This window comes from Acinonyx jubatus, chromosome D3 (genome assembly GCF_027475565.1).
Source record: "Acinonyx jubatus isolate Ajub_Pintada_27869175 chromosome D3, VMU_Ajub_asm_v1.0, whole genome shotgun sequence".
Lineage (NCBI taxonomy): Eukaryota > Metazoa > Chordata > Mammalia > Carnivora > Felidae > Acinonyx > Acinonyx jubatus.
The window spans coordinates 58402455-58411831 of record NC_069392.1 but is presented as its reverse complement, the minus strand read 5'-3'; the positions used below and the strand labels follow the sequence as shown (position 1 = coordinate 58411831).

The following is a 9377-nucleotide window of genomic DNA, read 5'->3' as shown; positions in this document are numbered from 1 at the left end:
TTCTAAAAACACACTGCATTACTATCCATATTTATATATTTAAAAAATATTTGGGGGCTTCTGGGTAGCTCAGTCAGTTGAACTTCTGACTTCAGCTCAGGTCACAATCTAACAGGTTCGTGAGCTTGAGCTCCACGTCGGGCTTTGTGCCAATAGTGCAGAGCCTGCTTCAGACTCTTTCTTCCTCTCTCTCTGCTCCTCCCCTGCTCATGCTCTCTCGTGTGTGTGTTCTCTTTCTCTCTCTCTTTCTCTCAAAAACAAATATTTTAAAAATTACATATGTCTGTGTGTGTGTGTGTGTGTGTGTGTTTTGGTGTCTGTTATTTGTCTAAAGCCACACAGTATCATCTCTGAAGACACAAAGACTTACCTATGAAAAGACATCTGAATGCTCCGTGAATGCAAGGATGTCTGTCATCACTTATGTTGCTGGTCTATATTATATGTGGTCTACATCACAATCATAAAACCTGCATTTCTGTTTTATAATCCTGAGGCTAGAAACATCTGCGATCAACCCACACTACCCCTCTTCTTTTTCACCACTCTGTCAAATGTGTACTTATCTTACTCTTCTGCCAGATCCACTGAAGCCACTGCTTTATTAACCATTGAATTTTCTATAACATCTGCAGAATGAATTGTATATAACATGTGCCCATTGTATCTCTGATAAATTAATGAATCATTCATGTTTGATTTCAATGGATGGGAAGAGACTGAAATTTCAATTTGAAACATTCTATTTTTCCTATAGGTAAATGCTAATATCATAAATATGGAATAGCTTGAATATCTGATGCTACTCTCTGTACTATGTAGCAATGGGATGCTACCTTTCTCTAAACAAACTGAGGATTTACTTTTAGTGTATCTGGACCAAAGAATCTATGGTGGAAGACCTCCACCAGATTGCAGAGTCCTATTTACTGCCATCTTTGCAAGTGCTGCCCCTAAATTTAAGTTGTGCTATGCTCAGGCTGGTAGCCCTACTGCAGAGTCTCTCCCTTCCTCATAATTCATCCAACCTCACAATTCAAAGTAGGTTCCAATCAACCTAATCTGGGTTACGGGCACTGCAACCTATGTTGCATGCTATTGTTACAGGAAGACATTTCTTTCTGTTACTGTGTGCACCTAGAAGCTAGAAATGCAGGCATTTAACAGATTCTTAGAACTCTGAAGGTGATGACAGTGTGAAAACACACACACACACACACACACACACACACACACACACGCACCAGCTCTTCTCAGTAGAAGAACTAAGCCATATATAACAATGGTTTGGAGATTCTCTCTAATAAGATGAGTGACATTAACCACAGAATGACCTTTCCTTTGGCAAAATGGCTAAATGGGAGACTTTATTGTAAATGAAATATAGTGTAGGTGTCTAAACAAACACATTAGTGAACAAAATGCTTTAAAAGGTATAGTTATCTAAAAAAAAATCCAGCACTGAACTGAAAGATCAGTGGTGATTCATGGTTTTTGATACTTTTCAAAGAGGACTGGAGGAGTGAAAAAATATCTTCAAGTTTCACTATGAGAAATCAATGGAAAGATTTGGAATTGTAGTTAGGTGAGATGATCTGCCAGCTGGCATAATTTGAAATATTTGTATTAAGGAAGTATTCTCATTTTATAGGCAAAGAGGAGTGATTAACAGGAACTTCTGTTCTGGCCACCTTCAGCACACTTTCAATAAATCGAAACTATGTCCTGCCATGAACCATGATAGAACTAGTTGGCAAGCTATTATTATTTCTCATCTTAACATGTGCTCCCCAGTGAGAGTAAGCATTGCCTTGATTTTGTGGGTCCAAGGGCTAGGATGGAAAAAAAATAAACCACCATCATAAATATATTGTATACTTTCAGTTCCAAACAATTATAATGCCACTTACAAAATATCGTCATTTATTTTTTCTGTACCACCACTCTGTTGTTAAGTATACATATCTCTCTCCTGCCATATAACAGGTTTCTTTGAGGGTAATGCCTTAGTCAGTATCAAATTTTCCATAACTTTTACTATAATGCATTGCATAGCTTATGTCTATTAGATCTTTGAAAAGCACATAAATCATATTTGATTTTCAATGGATAATATATAGGGTGAGACTCAGATTTTAATTTCATATATTCTATTTTACAAAGTATCACTGTGTAAAAAAGCACAGCTGAGAACTCTAGCCCTTAACTCTGATAATCATGTAGGCCACTTTCAGTTGACTTTTTCCGATCTATTTCTCCCTGCTCCAGTATTCTCCAGCCCTTCACATACCTCGTATTGCAAGTATTTGGCTTTGACCAACGGTTTTTCTCCTTAGATGCTATCCAGTATTTGATTCTGGCTTGATGCCCAAAGCTCAAATTAAAGAAACTTCTTTTGCTCCTTCTCCCCATCTATGTTGGATTGTACCCATCGGTATAATCTTAAAAAAGAAAAGTTAAGAAATATGGACTCAAAAGTGTTTTGGACATGTGATTGTGTACAGGACAAACAAGGTTGATATAAATGAGAAGACGATTCAAATGAGGTATCAGAGGGAGAGGAAGGCTGAGGTGTATAACAGGAACCAGGCTGCATCATGAATACCCTGGGAGTTTAGGGAGGGCAAAAGCAGTATGAGTTAATGAAAGCAGGTGGACAGAAGGGAGGTTTGGATGGATTATAAAAACCGTGCTGCTGTCGACACCGGACATTTGGAGTAGGCACGATTTTACACACCCAACATAGGATGGATGTAAGCACCAATAAATCACCCAAGAGCACTTGTGAAAATATTTTTCAGAAGCACCAGATGTATTCTTACAAGAACTGAGGAAAACGACTCGAGGGATAATTATAGATGCAGGAAACTACAAGAATAAAACTTGAATTCAAGATTCTTTGAGATACAACATCTTCTAAAATGCAAACAGAAAACCTACTAAAATTCTTTAGCTTTTCTGATAATTACTACTTTTATTATATTTTTTAGTTTCCTTTTAATTAAGTCATTGCAATTAGATACACTCAAAAACAGAATTCTTAGTTTAATAATGGAATTGTGTTTTGGTTATTATATCCAACTTTTCCCAAGACCCAGTTATATATATGTTATACATATAAATATCAAGAGAATATATATTTATCAAGAGAAAGTTCTATTGATTCAAATCCTGACTTATATCCACCTTCTATTTTCCTATAATGTTCTTTTCAAATAGCTTAAAAACCATGAAAAGATGTCAATGTGCCTTGTTTCCAGGAAGAAATAAAAATATCCACCTGTGTTCTAGCTATCCCAGCTCATCACACGTGGCCCTCAATGAGAACATACTGGATGGCACTGCAGATGCGCAAAGTGCAACGCAGTCCTTGGTGTTCTGCAAGTGCACAGGGTGAACTCTGGTTTAACATGGTGATCAAGTTCTGCATTTGCCTCTACTCCTCATTAAAATTAAAGAGAATACAAACAGAATTAAACCCATAAACCCTAACAGGAAAGAGAATGGGAGAAGGACCATAATTCAACATTAGATTTCAAAGCATTCTGGAGATGAAAAATGGATGAGAACCATCCAGTTACACAAAGAAACCAGAGGAATCTGCAGCCCAAAGTTAACACAGTAAAGGATGGCAGGGAAAGAGGGAGCTAATCTTCTAGGCAGAACTCCCAAAATGTCTGGAATAAAATCAATGAGAATGGAGGGTAGAATTATGAACGTGAGCCAAAATTGGTAGAGAGAAATAGAAAGTCTAACTGAAATTCTGTGTCTAGATTGAGAAGCCAATCACCTCCCTCCTCTTCTCCTCACTCTCCTATATTTCTATATGGATATAACAAGAGTACAAGAAACCTCACAATGAATCAAGGCAAAAGAAAATAAAGCAAAATAATGATCACCCTAACAAAAATAATGACCCCAACATTAAGAAATATAATGGATTGAGTGGATAGAATTAGGACTACTAGCTGGGTGCTGGCACCAGAGAATAAATTCCTTCCCATTTTAGTAATCTCTTATCAAAAGCCTGGATCCTCAGTGAGTCAAGTGCAGACCTGGCCAGGTTAGCTTCCTGATTCAAGGGAAATTTTTGTAAGGAAAACTAGCATGCAAATACAGCAGAAAAAATCCAATCCGCTCCCTGGAAAAGTCAACTCAGTACTTCCTGTTTTAAAAATGTGCAAATAACTTATAATCAGTCGGGCATATAAAGAAAAATAACAGTATTAAAATGGCAAAATAAACAAAATATTCCCCGTGAAAACAGAAGCAACTCATTGAAGAGAAGAAACTTGAAAAAAAATCTAATCAGTATTCTCAGAGAGATTTGAAAGATGATACCAAAACCAAACCAAAACCAAACACAATAAGATAAAGTCAAAGAACTCTGCATATATACACAGCAAAAAGGATGAAGAAACAGAAAATATGTGGTAAAATATAAAAGGAATAAGAGGACAATCACATATCCCAGACATCCAACAAATATGAGATATGGAAGGAGAAAACAGAAAAAAGAGGGAAGGAATAAGCAAAATAAAACACAGGAAAATTTTGCACATGAATCTATTTAAAGAGTACCCTGCTTATACACAAGAATGGGTGAAACAAATACCTACTCTAAACATAACATCAGGAAATCTCAGAACGTAAAGAGAAAACAAACACAGAAAACAGCCAACTCAAATTTTGAGTTGCTGTGGCAGAAGATTGAGAGTTGAACAGTTCGATGCCCAGATCTGACAATGACTTGCTTCCCTGCTGCTCAGTTCATTGGCCAAAGCTAGCCTCTTGGCTTCCCCAGCCACAAGGGGTACAAAGTTCAATAATTCCATGTGCAAGGAATGAAGAGGGAGGAAAAATCATTTGTGAACAGCACCAATGTATGCAACAATAGCTTCTACATACTTTTTAAAAAAAATTTTTAAAAATTTTATTCATTTTTGAGAGAGACAGAGAAAGACAGAGCATGGGTAGGGGAGGGTCAGAAAGAGAGAAACACACACAGAAATCTGAAGCAGGCTCTGGGTTCTGGGCTGTCAGCACAGAGCCTGACGCAGGGCTCAAACTCACGGACCACAAGATAATGACCTGAGCCGAAGTCGGATGCTTAATAGACTGAGCCACTGAGGCACCCCTGCTTCTACATACTTTTATGAATAGTTTGTATATGAAGTTATTCTAGTACAATGAGGGTGAAGGCTGAGATGTGGAGAAACATAATAATTTTATACGAAAGTCAAAAGATAAGAAAAGTTGGGTGCCTGGGTGGCTCAGTCTGTTGAATGTCTGACTTGATTTCGGCTCAGGTCATGATCCCAGGGTCACAGGATTGAGCACTGTGTTGAACACAGAGCCTGCTTAAGATTCTCTCTCTTTCTCCCTCTCTCTCCCACACTTTATGCTCCCTCTCTCTCAAATAACATAAAATAACATAAAATAAAATAATTTTTAAAAGAAAAGTTAAATATGAGATATATTTATACATTTTACTGTGCTAAAACATACATAACAAAATTTACCATTTTAAAAATTTTTAAGTGTATACAGTCCAGTGGTATTAAGTATATTCACATTGTTGCGTAACCATCACCACTATTCATCTCCAGAATTTTTTCATCTTCCCCAACTGAAATTCTATACCCATTAAACTAGAACTCCTATTGCCCCCTCTCCCCAGCCCCTGATATTAATGCCTAAACATTCTACTTTGTGTCTCTATGATATGATTACTTTAGGTATCTCATGTAAGTAGAATCATATAATATTTGTCCTTTTATCTCTGGCTTATTTCACTTGGCATATGTCTTCAAGGGTATTTCATGTTATAGCATGTGTTAGAAGTGCAATCTTTTTTAAGGCTGAACAATATTCCATAAAAATATACAATGCTTCATTAATTTGCATGTCATCCCTGAGCAGGAGCCATGCTAATCTCTGTATCATTCCAATTTTAGCATATATGCTGTTGAAACAAGTACTAAAGATTTAACCAACTGGAAAACTAAAATATTAACTAAGGGTTGAGTAGAGGAGGGGATGTTGGGGTTATATAAGTGAGCTAAATGTTCATCTTCAATAGACAGGAAATGATAATGCCTATGTTTCATAAATCAAGAAAAAGTCATACCAGCACGTTGTTTACAGCTAGGATGTAACCTCCATAAGATGCAGCATTTTAAAAAATAACAAGAACAAGGACTAGGTAATTGGAGAGGTAGAGCAAGGGAGAGGTATGGTTTTACAGCATTCTGCATTGCTATTGTTGGTTTTTAATCTTTACGTATAATAATCTAATAATAAAAAGTACCTCAAACAACAGTACTACTTACTGACCAGAACTGTAATGCAGAAATCCTGACATTTTAATAGTGTCTACTTTTCATTGGAATAGGTTATCTCTCCAAAGACACTTTGTTGAAGACCCTTTTGCCATGAACATCATTAAGTCACATAGAAAAGGATGTGGAAAGGCATAGCAATGGCCTAACTACAAAAGCCTTCTCTCTTCTCACTTCCACATTTGACTCTTTATATTACTGACATTGTTCTATTTTACATAATATTTTATTACTATAACTACTACTTTTACTACTATTTCCCTCTTTTAACAAGGTCTATCTGCTTCTTTGGGCACTGGCTTTGCTACTTGCCTGGAATGTGTATGAGTTCCTTGAAAGCATACTAGCTTACTTATACACACCCTAGGAATTTTCTCAAAGACCAGTTCTTCTTCAGCACTATTTCCACACCAGCATCAGAACTTTCTTCAGAGTTCCAGGCAAAGGTATCAGCAGCCAGGAACTTTTGCAGTGGCCCCAACTATCACTACAGCTGTGGGGATTACATCTATCCTCTCCTGCTCTTTAATTTTCCTTAACCACCCAAAGCCAGTCCAAACAACTTTTCATTTCTCCTCCTGACTAATCAGAAAGTCTGAGTTCTGTTAGCAACATTACCTTGGCGAGAAGTTTGCCCTGGAGTTCTTACATGAGTGATGTACTCCCCATGTGCGGCAGCTGAGGCAGCTGAGGTGAAAGCACATTCATCCCAAATTTCAGATGATGGAGGAAGATGTAGTTCCATGTCCTCAAATCAAGTAAGAAATCATTTAAACTAAGTGTTCTTTTTAAATAAAGTTTATTTACTTATTTATGTGTGTGTGTGTGTGTGTGAGAGAGAGAGAGAGAGAGAGAGAGAGAGAGAGAGAGAGAGAGAGAAGCAGAGGAAGAGCAGAGAGAGAGGGAGAAAGAGAATCCCAATAAAGCTCTGTGCTGTCAGTGTAGAGCCCAACACGGGGCTCAATTTCACAAACGATGAGATCATGACCTGAGCCAAAATCAAGAGTCAAACGCTTAACTGACTGAGCCACCAAGGTGCCCCTAAAGTAAGTTTTATAGTCAGTATTACAGAGAAAATGGGATATTTCAGAGAAATAAAAAGAATCCTTCTGGTCTGAAAAATGGGGTCTTCTCAGTTGTAAATATTTTCTAACTTCTTTAATTTTTGTACTTTGGTATTCTTCTGAAGTCAATTATCTTTATTTTAAAAACTTTCGCAGATGGAGAAACTTGATTTGGAAAAGTGGTGAAGGGTGGCCATAGAATCTTCTATATGCTGCATTTTTCAAACATTTCAGTATTATTTCCAGCTCAAAATTCCATATATTAGGGAAGAAATCTAGAAACCTATAAAATACAATCAGCTATGATCATGTGGTGACTAAAAGTCATATTAATTAAGGAGTTCTTAAGGAAGCAGAGACGTGCAGCTCAGAAAAAAGAAAGAATAAGAAGATAATGTGTAAAATGAAGAGCTAGAAGTTGTTTGTGTGTCTGGTATGCAGAGTGCCTAAGAGCTTGGGTTCTGAGATCTCGCACACTTGGTGCAAATTCCAACTCTCCGTTTATCAGTAGTGTGACTTTCAGCCAGGTCACTCCAGCACTCTAGGTTTTGATTCCTTCTTCTGTAAAATGGGAGCAAATATTAATGCCTATATTATAAAATGTTTGTGATGATAAATAATAACATAAACACATGCAATGTTATTACATGCCTCGTATATAGGAGAAAATTCTGTGAGCCACCAGCATCACCATCATCATAATTATCATTATTACTGTTTTTTTATCACACATCATTCCTATTATTCCAAATGGGAAAGCAAATACTAATGAAAAAATGTCCTAGATCAATAAAAGGGTGCCTTTCTTAACAAATGAAACCACTAACCATGGGATAGAGAGTTCAATGAAATAATGAGCTTCCAATGGCCATCTCATAGGAATTCTGTAATTAAAAGGAGTTCCTGCATTAAGAAGGAGGTTATACCTGATGATCATTAAGGTCTCTCTTACTTTTCAGATATAACGTAATGATTAAGTTCATGCAGCTCATTAGTGCCAGCAAGTTTGGGGTGTGTTGTGGTCCCAAATTGTCCTTCCTCCTAGTTAATAAAGAGAGAGGCTGACTGCAGAGTTTCCAGTTACTATTTCCACACAGTGATGCCAAGTAAAGTTGTTTCTTATACCCCACAAGCTGGCAGGCCTCACTCTCCTCTTCTGTTTTCATCATGAAAGCCTTAGGAAGCAGAGACCGCCTGTTCTTCTGATCCACTCCCCCAAGAAAATGACAAAATGACATTCTTTCCCACTCTCTGTGAGATGATTTCTGTTAACAGCTCTGGAAAAATGTTGCAAAGATGTGAGTGAAATGATGGCAGGATTTGTTGACAAGAAGGCAAAATGAGGGAATTCGGAAAAAATCACCCCCATTAGAGACTGAGGGGCCTGTGGGTTCCATCTGCTCCTCTCTCCCTTGGCCTGGGGTAGTTTCAGAATCATCTCAGGGGATAGTCAGTCTTCTTTTAAATGACTCAATCAATGGGGCTTCTAATAAAGTCTAATGGATCTCCCTATTAGCAGATTTTTTTATATTCAGTATAAAATTTTCCTTTGATTAATTTAACCTATTTCTCTTCATTAGATGATGGCAGTAATTTTGAAACAAAGGGAAGCATGCAAATTTAAAAAGAGTCATTGTGGAAATCTCTGCTTAAAATATCTTATTTTTGCAGGAACACAGGGCGTAATTACTGTTCAAACAACCTCTAGAGAAGTGAGGTTGCCAAACAGGAAGGATACCTGGAGCACAGCCTGCCCTGATGCACATATTTCTACTCTTGAGACTGTGATTAGAAGGATCCAAAGAAAGGTTACCTGCCCACCCAAATCAGGCCAGTGTGCCTGGTATTATCTGCAGATATTCATTCTAGACCTTTCTAGACTCTTTTTTTTTTACTAGAATAGTTTTGCAAGTTGTTAAATGAACTACTAACATGACGAACGAAAAAAAAAAAATATATATATATACATCAC

At 37.2% G+C, this 9377-nt stretch overlaps 1 non-coding gene across 1 annotated transcript; it reads right to left on the bottom strand.

Annotated features, from left to right (window-relative positions):
• Positions 1–5877: 5877 nt before the first annotated feature.
• On the bottom strand, positions 5878–5981 carry LOC113602384 (U6 spliceosomal RNA). The gene has a single exon (XR_003423811.1). It is a non-coding gene; the product is annotated as a U6 spliceosomal RNA (small nuclear RNA).
• Between the last annotated feature and the right edge of the window lie 3396 nt (positions 5982–9377).